The sequence below is a fragment of the Spinacia oleracea genome, chromosome 6 (assembly GCF_020520425.1).
Source record: "Spinacia oleracea cultivar Varoflay chromosome 6, BTI_SOV_V1, whole genome shotgun sequence".
NCBI lineage: Eukaryota > Viridiplantae > Streptophyta > Magnoliopsida > Caryophyllales > Amaranthaceae > Spinacia > Spinacia oleracea.
In genome coordinates, this window is record NC_079492.1 from 146,658,219 (window position 1) to 146,676,853 (window position 18,635).

Here is an 18,635-nt window from a genome sequence, read left to right on the forward strand (position 1 = left end):
TAACCTTTGTTTGGCTCTTTACCTATGACTACGGTTAGAATCTGGAGTCGTCTTCTTAGCTTGTACAAAGTAGCTTTGCATTATTGTCGTGGATGCCTCCATTTGTGCCTTTGTGGTCATGGTGGGGCGGCTAAAACTACTCATGTGCCCCGTGATGGTGCGAGTGTGAGTTGTCCTTCTCGACGGGGAGTGGGCTTGCACCTCAAACGGGCTGGACTCGGTGTCTGGGTAAGGAATTTACATCTTGTCTTGGAAAGAGTGCATTTTTCAAGGCGGTATCTTCCCCACAGACGGCGCCAAATTGTTCCAGCTATGAAACAAGTGGCTTCGCTTGAAGCCTATTCGTCAATGGGAGAAGACCTTGCTTGTATTTGATTGATTGGGGTCGAATGTACTTGCACACAAGTGAGATTAACTGGCAAGGGAGTGTTCCGAGGAAAGCCCCTCCGATGCTAAGTAAGAATAGGTTCGGATTATATGTAAAGGGATCATTAGGCTAAATCTGTATGAAGATAATAAATGAGTGTACCTTGTAATTTGCACAAAGAGACATATTTATTGTATTGCATAATAAATGCTTATGGACCTTGAGCCATAAAGAGGATTCGAAACCCGTGATGGAGTCTGCCATGTACTACTTCCTCCGTCTCTTTTTGTTCTTTACGTTGTATTTTGCACGCGTTTTAACGACTAATTAATGTGCATTGAGATTCCTCTATTATTCAAACAAGGCAAATTACGTTTATTTATAATGTTTTCACTTTTATCAAAATTTTATTATTGGGAAAATGAGAAAATTTTAATGTCTCAATGGAAAAGTGTGAGAAATTAAATGACTCAATGAATTTAATTGGTTAAAATAATCATTGGACACAAAATTTGATTTTATGCAATAAAATAAAAGGAAATGTAAAAAAAAATACAAACTTTTCTATAAGGCGGTCTTACACAAAAGACCAACTTGGTGTCATATAAGTTAAGCAATTGAACCAATTAGTTAAGCACTTGAACTAATTAGTTAAGCACTGAAACCGATTAGTTAAGCAAGGGAATTAATTAGTTAAGCAATTGAATCAATTAATTAAGCAATGTAACCAAAGTAATAGAACCAATTAGTTAAGCAACCAAAGTGGTCTTTCCGGTAAGGCGGTCTTACACAAAAGTTGCCGATAAAAAAAAATTGGGACACTCAAAAAGAAAAACGTAAAGAACAAAGGGAGACAGTGAAAATACTATTTATTAGCCTAGTAGACTTTTGGGTTACAGGCTCAATTAGAAGCCAATTGGACACCCAGACAATACTATTGCAAATTTGCAAGTATATCTTTATTGTATATTCAATCTTACAATCAACATCGATCTTCAACCGATTTCTTATAGATTTTGCATTGAATAAAAAGGAATGGAGCAATTAATGTGACGATAACATAATATATTGGACACCGATTTTAATCAATGCTACAGCCTACAGCTAACAAAGAGATGTCCGCCATATGCATACTACGTACTACTTGCCTATTTGGTACTCCGTACATTAAAAAAAAAAAATTGTTATCTTATCAATAGTATCATTAATTCATTACTCCGTATGATATTTGCAGCACGATCTTGTATTGTTAGCATTGAATAGTTTTTGGACTTCTCTTTGTCTTGGAACTTTCACACCGCTTTTCTTATAAATTAGATTAGATCCCGTGCACGCACGGATATTTTAAAATTATTATTTGACCATTTTTTTTATAAAAAATTTAATTGCATTATTTATCCCTTAAATCTATTGCGTAATTAATAATCTCGAATGTACTCATTTTATCATATTTTAACATACTACGTATTATATATTTATATGTTTAATATGATGATCTGACTAAAATATTTGATAAATTTAATATGCTAATTTGACCAAAATATCAAGTAAGAATATTTTCTATTATTGACATGACAGTTTGACTAAAATTTTACCAAAATTTTAATAATGGCATATTCCATAATCCTATATTTTTTTCCATATATAAACATTTATACAAAAGGAGAGAAAATAAAAAATAATAAAATAAATATGTCTTTTTAGGAAAGAGTTTTTGGCGGGAAAATTTTTCACCAGAAAATGACACGTGTCATTCTTGGTGTCTCTTTTAGTATATAGTAATAGATTCGTCCCGAATTACTCGTATCGTTTATATGGCAAATTTTATTAATATTATATTTATCCATGGTCCCACCTATATCCATACTCCTTAAAATAAATCAAAAAGTGATTCATTTCTCACTACTCCAAGTCGATGCATTTTCCACTATTTATATTAAAAAAAATCTTACTATCAACTACCATCTAACTAAATAATAAATCAATTACATTGCATTAAACTATGTGCCTATCAAACCGGTTCGAGTATTTCGGGATGGAAAGAGTATTATTTTTCTATAGTCATGTTCAATTTAAAAATATAAATGCATGACAAATTACATGTCAATTAATCTTATAAAGTTATAAATATTTCTTTAAAAATTTCAAGTCTTAGGGCTCCTCCTAGCCCAATTTTCTATATAACAGATCGTACTATAAGTATATTATAACAAATACTATTACTTTGCTCATGTGCTTGAATCTTGAGAGCATGTATGTAAAATAAATTTGGTTGTACTCCTGGTTGTACGGTGAAGATTCACTCCTGGTTTTTCGGGAATGTGCCCTTGGATGTTAGTTTTATTTAATGGTATTGGGTACTTTAGTTGTTGGTACGTTCAATTTCTTCAGTTTCGATTGCTATGATGGCCTAGAGTGAGTTAGGTTTAAATCTAGTGGAGAATATAAACTGAGCAAATGAGAAAATCAAAAGAAAACAAGAATATCAAATAACAACAAATTCTATCAATTTAATTTTACCAATTGCATGTTACTACGTAGTTTAGTGGTGATTGGAGCTGAACTTGGTAGGAAAGACCGCGTGTTCGATCCCCCGCAACAACAATTGAAAAGGGACTGAAACCTATACACCCAAAACTCATCCCGAATTCGGATTTACCTTAATTTGACCCTTTACTACAAATTGAGCTCCCAAATAATTGCCCGCCACTTGGTCCTTTACTATACGACCATGAATATCTTTAGTTACCAATAATAGAAGGTTAATAAATGATAGATATAGAAACTCTTCTTTATAAGGAACTCTTTATCAATAGCTAGCATGAACCATAGATCCCCCCATGCGACCCTCCTACCCAACCTAACAAATAAATAAAATCGATGAAACAATGGCGTACATGGTTATCATCACATTGCTCATTTCTTTTTTATTCTTTTGCTACTTCTTTCGTAGCAAAAATGGGCTACCAACAAATTGGCCCCTTATTGGGATGCTTCCCGGTCTTCTTATAAACGCTAGCAGAATCAACGATTTTGCAGTTCAACTTATGGAAAATTCTGATCTCATATTCCACATAAAAGGCCCTTGGTTCACCAACATGAACCTTCTAGTCACCGTTGATCCAACCAATATTAACCACATATTGAGCAAGAAATTTGAAAATTATATAAAGGGTGCCAAGTTAAATGAAATCCTTGAACCCTTTGGAGATGGAATCATTAACACATATTCTACTCTATGGCTTTACCATCGAAATGTGGCTCAATCTTTTTTCCACCATCCTGAATTCTACCATTTTATGGTCGATGTTACTTGGAAAAAGGTCAAGAGTGGTCTAATCCCGGTCCTTGACCATGTCACTAATAAGTAATAACCATATTGAGATTAATTTGCATGATTTATTCACAAGGTTCATGTATGATACGATGTGTATCATCATGATGGACCATGATCCAATATCTTTATCAGTTGATTTGCCTAGTGTTCCATTCTTACAATTAAGCTGTGGTTGCTGATCATGCAATTGTTTCTCGTCACATGATGCCAACATGCATTTGGAAATTATTAAGGTGGTTGAATGTAGGAGACGAAAGGAAGTTTAAGCAAGGTCTTAAAGTAATTGATGATTTCATTTACAAAAACATCAACAAAAAGAGAAAAGAATGGGTGGAAGGAGCATCAAAGAAAAAAGATACTTATATATATCTTGATGATCAAGACACAACTAGGGTAAGTTTTAATCCACTTATTATCACATCATTCATGGAAGAAAATGATAACATAAAAAAAGCTCCCATAATTAGTCATGATAAATTTCTTAGGGACACAATTTCTAACTTTTTTCTAGCAGGTGGAACAACAACTAGTACTGCTTTATCCTGGTTCTTTTATCTTCTCTCCCAAAACCCACATGTACGTTATTTACAAGATCCGACAAGAACTAAATGAGATATTGATTCCAATGAAAAATAATGATGATAAATTTATAAAAAAGTTTATAGAGATGAGTAATAAGCTAGTTTATCTTCATGCTACATTATGTGAAACCCTAAGATTGTATCCTCCGGTAGCATTCAACAACAAGATACCTATTAAGCCAGATATTCTCCCTAGTGGACATATATAGAGTGAATCCAAACACGCAAATTATCTTCAATATGTACGCGATGGGAAGGATGAAATCGTTATGGGGAGATGATTGCAACGATTTCGAAATCAAGGATTTCTTCTTCGTAATTCGTACCCCGGTTAATTCGAAATGAACAAGTTGTATCATTAATTCGTTGTTCAAGAAATTTGTATGCATACTACTAGCTGGTAAAAATCTTTGAATACTCTGTGTTGTATAAGTAAGCTGGTTGTAATTTGTAAACTAGTCAAAGCAACACCAACGGTGAGACGGCTCAAAAAACTTCCATACGAAAATGTTTTTCCTAAAAAATATTTATGTTAATTTATTCTGTAATTTATTTCTCCAAAATCAAACACTCTAATAATTAAAAAAAATAAATCTAAAATAAAATTCAATACAAAATCAAACACTAAAATAAAATAAAATTCAATCCAAAATCTAACACTAATCTAATATTAGAGTGTCACGTAAGAAATCTAATGGTTTTGACCAATGAAATATGAGATTTCAAAATTATTTATGAATTAAAAAAGTCGAGTGTCATGTAGATAAATAATTAGATGTCACGTAGATATTTTTATTAATTAATTACTAATACTACGCATATACAACTCCATCCAAAATCAACCATTCTAATAATTAAAAAAATAAATGTAAAATAAAATTCAATCCAAAATCAAACACTAATATTAGATTTGTAAATATATAACATGCATTTGTTTGTCCGATCCATAATTAAAATATCTACGTGACACCTAATATCCACATGGAATCTAATTAATTATCTATGTGACACTTGGCTTTTTTTTACCTTCTGACATTTGTTAGCAATGACGTGTGCTTGTTCCACTCTAATCCTGTATGTTTTAAGGATTGTGCAAACATTGAACGTCGCCGCTAGCTTCCTGATTTCCTGAATGTCCCAAACAATTTGGATTGTATTTCCAGACTTTTTCTTCAAATTGGTCACTAAATTCATCGAGTCTGTAAATACCACTATGTCGGTAATTTTCTGCTCCTTTGCCCATTTTAAACCATGCAGGCAAGCCTTCGTTTCTGCTTGAAGGGATGTAGATCGAGGTGCATCCGTAGTTTCCTCCTCCGTCTTGATATTCGTTGTTGCCAGTATTCCCTTCCCTGTAAGCCCATCCCCAACCTGCTTTTTTTGTTTTCTTTTTCCACGAGCCATCCACCTGCAAAACAAAGTTAGCAAAAAAATCCTTGTTGCTTCCAAGTTGAACCAGGTAAAAACCAGGAGGATTACTAGGATCCTTGTCCAAAAGAATAGGATCCGTGCTTGTGGATTGAGGGGAATGTTGAAACACACATAACAATCGCAAGGCTTCCTCAGCTCTATCTGGATTAAGACAGTCCTTGCATGACCTCCTACTTTTCTAAACACACGAGCGTTCCTCGTAACCCAAATAAATGTTGTATATCATATTATTTAAAAATCTACAATCTAAATCGTTATTGTTTACTTATGTGACATCATGTAAATAAACTTAAATTTAGGATTTTTTGTCATTTAACACCTTAAAAAAATTAGTTTTGTAATTAAACACCTTACTTATTTTTTTTATTATATTTAAACACCTTAAAAATCTAAAAATTTATAAATCAACACCGCTTAACGATTTCCATAAGAAAAAAACGTTGATTTTTAATCATGCTATAACTTCCAAAGCATAATTTGATGGTAGAAGGAGTTGTTTACCACCATATCATGCCTTGGGAACTTTAGCATAGTTAAAAACTAATGTTTTTTCTAACAAAATTGTCAAGTGGTGTTGATTTCTAAATTTTTTTTGTTTTTTAAGGTGTTTAAAAACAATAAAAATAAGTAAGGTGTTAAATTACAAAAACTAGTTTTTTTAAGGTGTTAAATGACAAAAAATCCTTAAATTTATTCTAATTAACAAATATTTGTCTTATAGTATATATTTACCAAATGTTGAAATAGTATTTGATTATATTTTACATATATCTTTAAGATAAATATTTTACATTTATCTTTTTGTAAATATATATTTTATAAATATCTCTTTTCACATGAGTCTATAACTTTAAGATAAATATTTGTAAACGTGAGTCTATAACTTTAAGATAAATATTTGTAAATATATAAAATTTGTTTGACCATAATTAAAATATCTATGTGGTACCTTATATCCATATGGTATCTAATTAATTATCTACGTGGCACTTGCTTTTTTTAATTCAAAAATAGTTTAGAAATCTTATTTTTCATTGGTAGAAACCAATAGATATCCTACATGGCACTTTAACAGTTCAGCAAATATGCCTATATATATTAGATTACTAGATTTTAGCTCGTGCGATGCACAGATTCTATTAAATTGTTAAGTTAAAATAAAATTCCTATATATACTAACTGCTACGTAATATATTTTATATATTATATTAGATTAGTTTTTTTATTTTGTATTAAGTTTCATTTTAGATTTATTTTTTAATTATTAGAGTGTTTGACTTCGGATGAATTTGTATATGTGTAATATTAGTAATTAATTAATAAAATATGTACGTGGCACCTAATTATTTATCTACGTGGCACTTGACTTTTTTTTATTCAAAACTAATTTTGAAATTTTATTTTTCATTGGCCGAAACCATTAGATTTTCTACATGGTGCTCTAATATTGTATTCGTGTTTGATTTTGGATTGAATTTGTTTTAGATTTTTGTTTAATTTTGGATGAATTTTATTTTTTAGATTAGTGTTTTATTTTTATTGAATTTTATTTTTGATTTATTTTTTAATTATTAGAGTGTTTGATTTTGTATGTAGTTGTATATATTAATAATTAATTAATTAAAATATCTACGTGGCACCTAATTAATTATCTACATGGCACTTGATTTTTTTAATTCAAAAATAAATTAGAAATCTTATTTTTCATTGGTCAAAACCAATAGTAATCCTAGGTGGCGCTCTAATATTTCAGCAAATATGCCTCCTTTATATATATATATATATATATATATATATATATATTAGATTTATTGACTTTAGTCATTATTTAACTATTCCATATATTCTAATTTGGACATGATCTGGACATACTGATTTTGATGTGGACATGCATAATGGTTCTGACTTGGACAGATTGGTTCAGATCCAGACATGATCTGTAAATAACGGTTCTGATATGGACATGAGTTATACAGATCGATGTCCTTCACTTCGTAGGATTCCTAAGTCCTATAAACTTCTATCTCATAACATATGACATAAATCTATCTCATATATAATGATAACTATGTTATCCTTATACTACGTACATAGTAAGTTTTTTCTATTTAATCCCTTTATCTACGTGTCAAATAACTCGCAATCTCTCTTTTCACCCAAAACAAGCATTCCGGCCTTTATCTACGTACCTTTTTTTTTTTTTGAAGATCTTTTTTTTTTGAAGGTACTACGTACCTATTATTATTATTATTAATTTTTAATGTTATTATTATAGATAATAATAAATTCTTTATACAAATTTGGATGGTAGCCTAATAACTAATTGAGCCCCAACACCCTTATATACGAGAAAACACAATCGTTGAAATAGAAAAGACCGAATGTTAGTATTGGCTGTGTTACTCTGAGCAGCCCGTGTGACCCTATACCTAAACTCGAGGGCGTCACTCACCAATTCTCCAAAAACCGAGAAGGCAAAAGCAATAAAATTGTATCCGTTATATACCTATGCGCTTCACTTCATATATACTTCTTATTTTTCCTAGCAACTGCACTAGAGACAACAGCTCCATGAACAAAATGTAAGGTTATGAACAATCTAACTGACATGCGGAAAAACCATAAGCTACTACCGAATCGAACAAATACATAGCTCCAAATATCGCCCCTCCAACCCTATGCACTCGGCATATATTTATATGGAATAAATAATCGTATCCTACTAGAATTAGGATTACTATTACCCTTATAGGTTAATCATAAATTCTTAGTCTTTAAGATAATCCAAACACCAAGTATTATGATAATCATAAAACACTAAATCATGTAAGATAAGGAAAACGGATAACTTGTGGTCCAAGCTACTTGCTACGCAAGTAGCCTTGACGCCCAAGCAATCGATGCTGCCCATGCGATGTACGTGTTCGCTGCTCGCTGATCCAATTTGATATCAGGCTAGCCCTATATAAGAAAGTATCTCGATCTGATCCATTAACCAGCCCAACATATGAACATACATCCTAGTAAAGCCCAATTTATCCAAGCCTTATAAACTTGGGCCAGCTCAATCATCAACCTTTCCACTCTATTTTTTTAGTGCTCCATAATTTATTTATTTCAAATTTCCTTATTAACCCTTCATTAAACTTAACTTGCAAGCTTTGAGAAATAAAATTCCTTCAACATCAAATACGAAGTATTACTTTAACGAATATTTAACGTTCATATATTTAATAGTATAAAATTATAATCACGTATGCATCTGGAACATACTAGAGGGAGTGTGATACGGCTATACAAGTATAACAAATTCAAAACATATGGTACTACGTACCTCGTATGAGGTAGCTAAAATTAAAATTAAAATTAAAATTCAATTAAAATTAATAAGAAAAGTACAAAGGGTTGGTGCAAAAACATACATTTAAAATTATAAATCAATTAGTGACCACATAATCCATGTGGTAGTCTTCAACTTATGTGTGTAGGAGTATTCTCCCACATAGAAGAGAAATAATGTTTTGGTTGTCTTTAAATATACTCATGTCATTTATATATTGAATATGAGATGACTTGGGTTATTGGGCCCAGTGGAACATTTTAATTAATATTTCGGTATTAATTAATTATTTATTTTAAATAGTATACCAAAAGCATGTTATTTAGTAACTGTCATATTGGATTTCCTATTTAATCTAATGCATTAGGTTAATGTCAATTACGTTTTATATATCTCCTACAAGGAGTAGATTAGTTTTGAATAACTCGTCCTGATCTAATTTTTGTATTTTACGCTTTCATAATTCAAAGTATAGTTTATAACAGTATGTAATGATATTACTTGCAAGAGATACGATCATGATTCAGGTAAGGTGGGAGTATCCTAGTGATGGATGGGTGAAATTGAACACCGACGGAGCATCAAAAGGTAACCCGGGTGTAGCTGGCTGCGGGGGTTTAATTAGAGGATACAATGGAGAACTTTTTGAGGTCTTCGCAGCAAATTGTGGCCATAGTTCGAGCATTAAAGTGGAGCTACTAGGGGTAAGAAGAGGATTGGCTATGGCTTGGAATGCAGGACACAGAAGAATATTACTTGAGGTAGATTCAGAAGTGGTGGTGCAGTTGTTGATAGGTACGACAATCCCAAATTCACCTTCGTTCCATATTATTCGACAGTGCAAGAGTATGATCAAGAGAGAGGGTTGTGAAGTTTTGGTACAACATTGTTATAGGGAAGCCAATAGAGCGGCGGATTGGCTAGCTAACTTTGGAACCAAGATGGAACAACGCCTAGTGTTCTTTGAAGCGGTCCCCTCGGATCTTCAAACCGTTTTATTGGAGGACTTAAGTGGAGTCACTATAGTATGTAATGTAGCAGCACTGGCAGCTTGAAGCCCACGAAGTGGTTGATGGTGAGCTCGAAGGCGGGAGGCTTTACTTTGGTGTTATAGTTTTATTTCTACTTTAGTTGTGTTAAGTTTGTTCTATTTCGTTTCTTTATTGTAATTCTGTCTCAGGGGTTTCCCCTCTTCTATCACCAAAAAAAAAAAAAAAATATTACTTGCAAGAAGTGTGTACTCCAAGCAGAGACTTTCAATTCAATATTCATTGTATTTCTTCCACCGTGTTGAAAAATATTACGTTCCACACTTCCACGCTTGTATTTTAAGCGCATACAAATTAAAATGTAATTAAGGTCTTTTGCTTTTGTTACTTTGATTTTCTTGTACGGAGTATTTTTAGGCGGGCAAATGTAATTACATAAGGTCAATAAAGGAATTCGTGATTCGTGCACCAAAGCCGTCAATCAACCAAACATGCATGGCTAAATGGCTATGGGCTGCGGTAGCTAGGGTTTAGGGTTATGCTACCCAAGCCCAATAAACTACGTGTAAAGCTTTTGCGCATATGGACAATAACGGGTTTGATCGAATCCCGTACAATTTCATATGGGAGTGTAAATTGGATGGACTGGATTGGATTTTGTCAAATTCAAATCCAATCTAAAATTTTTTGGATTTTGATATTTGAGTCCGAATTCGATCTAAACTTTTTGAGTCCAATCTTTAAAAAAAATCTTGAGTCTGAATCCAGTCCTATCCGGTCCAAATTTTAGAAAAGAAACTTCATTTTATTTTGTTTTATAAAGAAGTTAAACTCAAATGGTTTGATCATAATGCAAATAATATTGTTACCGGCTAATTTTTCTGACACATAAAATAAAATATACGAGTACTAAATATTGGGTACGAAATGTTTTAATACCTATAATTACAAGTCACTCTTTCATAAAGCGAGAGAAAGCGAAAGAGAAAGAGATTGATATGGGTTATATATGGAGTGTAATATTTGGTTGTTTTTTTGTGTTGCACATAGTTATTAAATGCACAAATATCACATACTTCGTATTCCACAATAGTTTTTAAATTGCATATGTTTATCTATAAATAAAATCATAAAACTTTGGACTTAATTGGATTTTGGACTCCCAAAGGTTGAGTTCAAGTCCAGCCAAAAATAATTGGACTTTGTAATTTGAGTCGAGCCCGATCTAAAAATTTTCAAGTCTGATCCAACTTGTCAAGTTTGGACTGGATTGAATTGGATTTTGGACTTTTCTCAATCCACGTGCACCCCTAATTTCATACTTCGTATGCTTTAAGTTCTTTAACTAACATACGAAGTAGTTGACATCTGATGAAATACAAAATTTAATTGAAACAGATGATGTAACCCTAATTAACCTACCATTTCAGCTAAATTACATTAAAGTAGCCCCTAAATTCAACATGGTATATTGTTTTCACAAATTCTTATTTACATGGGTTGTACGATAAATATTGTACACCGAAGTTAAAGTTAATGTAAAATGCTTAAAAGTTACTCTTATATACGTAAAAGTTATCTATTTTTTACTGATAAATTTTTTCATTTTAATAAAAAAATATTTCTTCAAAATCACTAATAATGAATAAAATTTATCATTTAGCCCTTTAAAATGTTTATCGATCAACTTATTTTTTAATAATATAAAAGTTAGAAAATTTTTTGTAAAAGTTAGAGAAAAAAGGGTAAAAGTTATGTTGGTGTACAATAAATTTATTGTACACCTTGTGCATGCAAGACCTTTTGTATTATTTTATGATTTACGTAGTAGAAAACTACACTACTACAGTATTACATATAGTTTTCGGTTTGAAGAAGTTGAATTATAGATGTACTTCTTTGATATTATATCAAGATTACAATTGTTATAAATCAAGCCATCGACGTATTTATCACTTGGTCGCATGGGAGTCGATCTCCTTTTATGGAGTGCATGAAATTTTGAGGCAAATCAAAGTTAGCAAGTCAAACCAACGACTTTTACTCAAATTAGCCAAAACCCAACGATGTTTTTAGTCTTTAATTTGTACTAATTGATCAAAAAGACAAAAAGTTGTATACTTGTTATTTTTAATTAGATCTTTCTTATAAATAATTAAAGTGCAACCCTAGCTTATTAAGAACAATTAGCTAGTTATCTTGTTGGACTCGGGAACTAAATACATAATCCAAGAACAAAGCTTGCAGCTTCCTTAAAGCAAGAAAAGCTCTTTCAAGGACTACATTATTACGGAATATAGATAGTCTATGTTCAAAAGTTATGGTCCTTATATAAATTAGACTTTTGTACAATTGTAGGCATGTCAATAATGTAGAGAAGTGTAACACAATATATTACAAGGTCTCGTATTATTCAAATATGGAGTACGTTGTACGTACTCCGTATATGTTAAGTATGTCGGACGAGCTGAGTACAAAGTTATCGTATAATAGAGATAATTTATAAGCATTTTCTATTTAGTCATTTTATCTCTGTTTCAAATTACTCTCAATCTCTTCTTTCACACAAAACAAACACCCCTTATACGATTATACCTTTATACTAAAGGAATTCTTGTAAAATGTCAATAATATTCTTAATAAGATTAAAATTTGTTTAAAAAACGTTGGACATTGATTACAAATAAACGAGAGTTTTAAAAATGTATGCACGAATTGCGTACATGCATCAGCATATAGCATGCATATACTTAGGGGAAGACCCCAACCAATTGTTCGTGAACAGAATTTGAAATTGGTTCAATACAAGTTCGGCTTGAAAGTTCGTGAACTACTTAATTTGAAGAAAAATAATGCATGGCTACAAGATTGTTATACTTCCTTTAATAGTAATGCCTATATAAATTGTCAATTGAATGACAAAGAGGGGGGGAACTTTTTAATTTACTTAATATGTCAAAGAAAAATACTATTTTAGTGTTGATTAAGAATATTAGTACGTAGTAATGTTTATTATGTTTATTTTTGGAATATGTTTTATCAGTTTATCTAGTGAAGACTCGAAAAAGCCAGAACTTGGAGATCTATACTAATATATTAAAAGGCGTTTAAAAGAACGTATATGTTCCACGTAGATCCCTTCTTATTACGCCACATCACCACTAATATGTATTATGACATGTCATTATCAACCAAAAAGATATAGCAAGAATCGAAAACTAGACCTCTTGAATTAAAAGTTACACTTCTTACCATCTTAACTAGCCACAATGATGTTATATTTTTCCATTATAAATATAAAATATAAATGAATAACAATGAATTAAAGAATAAAAAAACAAAAGGGTCGAGAATTAATTACTTAACTTATAAATGTACAATTCTTCTATTTTCATCTTAAGATTAAAAAAACAAAAAACTTAGTGTAAGGGAGTGTAATTATGAGTACGAAAGAGGGAAATATTAACAGAGGTATAATAATCAACTAATCATGAAGAAGAGCACTCGACTTTGTTTTGATATTCGGATACGGGAAGGAAGTTTGTTGACTGACCACTAATCTTGCGTGGAAATCCGATAACAGCACCACCTATATAAACACATATTTACAAAAAGTAAATCCCACTAAACGTGAAATCCGGAGCAACGTCAGGGCAACACACTAGTTTCTTATTAAACGAAGCTCGATAAGGATTCTTAAACTCCAGTTTGAATCGGTTAAATTTAACTAAATCAAACCGAGCCATATTAGAATTCGGCTCGATTCGGCTCACGTTCACCCCTACCAGCAACTACTACGGATGGACGGAGGAGAAAAGCTTCATTGTACGTGTACGTACTACGTAGTGTTATTTTTATTTTTTTGTTTTGGTGAACGACAAAGCTTAATTGTTAAATGCAAGTTTAATTAAGGTTGTTTTAAAGTCAAGTAAAGGCCAGATGGCTAATCATGCAAGCTAGAGCCTAGAGCGATAACATCAATCCATGTTGAAATTTTAGTGGCACATTTCACATTTTAGGCATGTGGGTCACGCTTTTTATTTAATTATTATTAAACTTTTGTTATCTTTATAAAGTCCCACACGAATCTTTTACTTTAGAATATGGATGACAATGTGTGGGATTTAGAGCTGTCAAAAACTGACCCGACCTGAAAATCCGACCTGAACCGATCGAATCCGTAACTGACCATGATCCAAAATTACGGTTAAACAGGTAACCCGAAACCCGACCTGTACCCGACTCGAAAAAATCGATAACCGATTTTAACCCGATGTTGTAACACCCGAACCCGACCCGAAAATGACCGATAACCGAACTGACCCGACCGAACAATGACCCGAACCCGATTCGATACCCGACTCGATGTCAACCCGAAACCGATTGTAACTCGATGAAACCTGCTATTGACTCTAAAATAAGTTTTTTTTTTAAAAATTAAAATATAAAATAATTAAAATGTATAGGTTAATTATCAGACCCGAGTTTGACCCATCCCTTAGAGTGACCCGACCTGAATTCCATTTGATCTGATTATTATCCGATCCAAACTAAGACTCGAACCCGAAAATAATTGTGTTGCAAACCGACTTAAACCCGACTCGATAAGACCCGAACCCGAAATTATCTGCTACAAACCAACTTAAACCCGACCCGATAAGACCCGAACCCGAAATCAAACCTGAGCGAAATGTGACCCGACCCAAACCCGACCTGAACCCGAGATAGGAAAAAACCCGATATGACCCGACCTGAAATCGACCCGACCGAACCCGAACTCAACCCGAATGGAATATTGACCCGACACGACCCGACCTGATCATGACCCGAGACCCGAGATGACCCGACACGACCCGACCTGATCATGACCCAAGACCCGAGATGACCCGACCCAAACCCGACCCGATGACCTGTTTTGACAGCTCTAGTGGGATTATGCCATTATGGCCTTTGTGGGACTTTTAATGGAAGTTGGTCAAAATTTGGGTCGGATTGGATTTTGACACAAAAAATCATGTCCAAATTTATAAATTTGGGTCAGATTTTTGGAGTTGAAGCGGGCTGACTTAGGCTTTGGTCTAAAAATATTTATTTTAGATTGTCCAAATCCGTACTTTTTCGACTCGGACCATTGTTGACCAGATCTAAGTTTTAATAATAAGAGTTCGTTTGATTGATCATAGGTTTCATTTAGGGGATCTAATTAAATTCATTTTGTAGGAAGTAAAATTTTTTGTAGCGTGTAATTTTCTATGTTTTTGCAAACAAAACAGCGTAACATTATAATGTTTCACTTCCTATAAAATCACATTTTTTGTGTTTTTTTCATGTCAATATTACATCTGGATTTAGAAATTTAGGGTGTGTTCTATTCACATGATTTTCACTTAGGGCTAGTTTGGTTGCCCTTTTAATGCATGGGAAGTCTCATTTCCTAGGAAGTGAAGAGCAAAGTAATTGTTTGGTTGACATGGGCATGGGAAGTGAAACTACCTAGGAAGTTCTACTTCCTCTAAAATGGAGGAAGTTGCTTACCTAGTCCCCCATAGGTAAGTAGAACTTCCATGGGTTGTAACTTCCTATGCTCAACCAAACAAGAATACTTAATTCCTAGGAAGTTAAAACACATGGGAAATGAACATACAAGGGAAATATAACTTCCCAAGTGCAACCAAACATCACCTTATTTCTAAAACTTATCTTATCTTACATTATCTGAACTTATTAAAACTTATTTTTCCGAAATAAGTAGAATGAGAGTTTCGTGGTGCGTACTTCTTTTTACTAAAGTAAAATATCAAAAAAAAAGTAAATTAGGGTTGAAATTTTAAGATAGTAAAATTAATTCATTAACACCGTTACAAAAAATCGAAATATAACCCCAAAAAAGTACAACTATATATGTTTATGCCAAATTTCGTATGGACGACCTTTGGTTGGGACATAGACGACTAGATTAAATAAAGTAAATAAATGACAAGAAATAAAGGGCGAAAATAAAGAGGGACGAGACAAGAGATGGTGACGCGGAAAACCCGAAAGGGATAAAAACCGCGGGTGGCCATGAGTCCACCAATCCACTAAGTTGCTGGCGTAAAGAGCCATATTAAGTACAAGTACATTATATATTCGCGCATATGTAAATAGATATCTAGTAGTAATACATGAGTATAAGGTAGCGTAGAAGATATGAGTGGATGAACTGAATGGACGACGGATCAATAATAATGGTCATTGGAGAAGGTAATCCTCTAATGATGGTGTATGGCGTAGGGCATAGGTATTGTTAGGAAGGTAGGCTTGTGAGAATCAATAGGTTAAGAGGGAGAAGCCGTGAATAAATAATAGTAGTTGGATTCATTTGGTGGGTTATGGAAAAGGTAGCAGCAATAAGTCGTAGACTCACAGGAGATATAAAGTAGTTATATGGAGGAAATAGATGATGGAAAGTAAGAGTTCCACTGTGGATCAGTTGTCCCCTTTGTCTCACTTGATGGTGGTATTTATACTGAATTATAGTGTGGCATTGTTGAGAGAATCATGCTGGTGATTGTTCCTTGATCTCCTCCACCTCCCTTGATACTCTCCAACTAATTTGACCTTGTCTTTCAAGCAACCGCTATGTGTGGTTTAACTAGGTTAAGTGGTGGAGATAATGCCTCCTTGATTATAGGAACCAACCTTGACTAGGGACCGGCATAGACTGATAAGCGATCACTTGTTCCCGCGTCGACCTCACGTCGTACAAAACGACCCATAACAATAGCCCCCATTTTCCTAATTGGAGCGAGCTGGAAGTTAGGAAAATAATCTTCAAAGTCTGTCACCACGTTCATTTGCTGTCGACGCTAAATCGTCACTGTCTTCGGTCTGTCCGTCGTCTTCCGTACTTAACCTTGATCAATGACGTCGCTACCTGGTGTCATCCATGATTTCTGACAGCACTTGATGTCGTCATGCGTACAGTGGTGTCTTCATGTGGCCGTTGGTGTCCTCAACTTAATTAGATGTAACCCTGGCATCTTGTGAAAGAATCGTTTTTCTTAACGAGCGTAAGACAACATAATGTAATTCTTAAGAAACCTGTGCGAAAACATGTCAAGACATGACGTTAGTCGGGTATCTGGCGTCATGGCCAACTTTTGTATCTTCGTCTGGCGTTTGATATTTGCGGGCGTCACGGCCAACTGTCGTGTGCCTTAGTCCGTCGTTTCACGTTTACATGCGTCATGGCCAATTGTTGTATCTTAGTCTGTCGTCTGATGTTTACAGGCGTCATGGCCAACTATTGCATCTTAGTCTGTCGTTTGATGTTTACGGGCGTCATGGCCAACTGTTGCATCTTAGTCTCTCGTTGTTGTGTGACATCTATCGTAGGCAGGCGATATGAGCCTCTTCTTTTGTTCGTAGTCATGCGAAGAATTTAGAGAAGGAAGTCACGTCTAGTGGGCATATGGTCGAATCGTTTTAGACGGTTGCAATGTCATGTGAGGATAGGTAGCAGACGACTGAGTTGAAGTTACAGGTGAATAAAGTGGATGGTTCGAAGCAACGTTATGACAAATGTCAAGAAGAGTCGAAGGGTTTTGAGGTTTCCTATAACACGAGGACAAGGGATAAGATGTTTGGATGGCGCAATCTATGGAAGGAGACTTTAGCCTATGGGATATTCATAACAACAGTTTAAGTAGGACATGAGCATTCTGGGTCGGCTTTGTTTGTCGTCAGTGTTGAGGGGGAAAGACGTGTGTTTCTCTGTTTTGTATTTGGCGATTGGTTAGGCGTTTGGACAAGCGTCGAGGGTGCATACACGTCGTTAGCTTAAAATTTTGTTTACGCTGTCTCTTGTTCGCTGTGGAATAGATGACACCTGTGAGGTACTCAAAGAACAAAGTTATGTGCACATAAATAGTACCTGCGTCGTCTGTAGTGGTCGCGCTTAGAAGCGACATGTCGTCGTTGGGATCCAATAAGTTTAAGGGTCATGACCATGGAGACGCTGTCGCTTGTAGTTGATAGCGTCGTTCGTTGATGTCGTCTTCTGATGATGTCGTTCGTTGCTGTTGTCGTTGGTGATATCGTCAACAAGTGATCTGTAGAGAATAGAAAAGGTAGAGGTGGACGTTCGATTGATGCGATGTTAGCGTTGATTTTCAAATAAATAAGATGAAACATAAATATAATATAATTGCGTTTGGAAAGATATATTCAATGCGACAGATAACAAAAACTGAAATTGAACTTTAATCGCAGTGTCTTGAAAAATGTAATAAATTAATTAACGCACGAAGTAAGTGTTAGATATTACTTAATATGGGCTCGTGTAACGAAATTACGTCGTGTCGCTGACTGTCCCTTGATGAAGATTCTACAATCAGCAGCATTGTCCTGATGTCGTGACACCTCTCGTCGACGATCTTGTTTTCGTTCCTGAGATCATTGTCATCGCTTGTACCACCGTCGTCACATCTGGCGTCGTCCCGTCACGTTGAATGAGGTCGACACATCGCTGGTCTTGACACTGTCCATTCTAACGTTGGTCGACTTATTGGTTGATCCTTTCTTGTTAATCGGTTGACGTCCTATCACT

The 18,635-nt window shown here is 34.0% G+C and overlaps 1 pseudogene; it reads left to right on the forward strand.

Annotated features, from left to right (window-relative positions):
• Window positions 1-3,255: 3,255 nt before the first annotated feature.
• Window positions 3,256-4,630, forward strand: LOC110794594 (alkane hydroxylase MAH1-like; annotated as a pseudogene).
• Window positions 4,631-18,635: the final 14,005 nt, after the last annotated feature.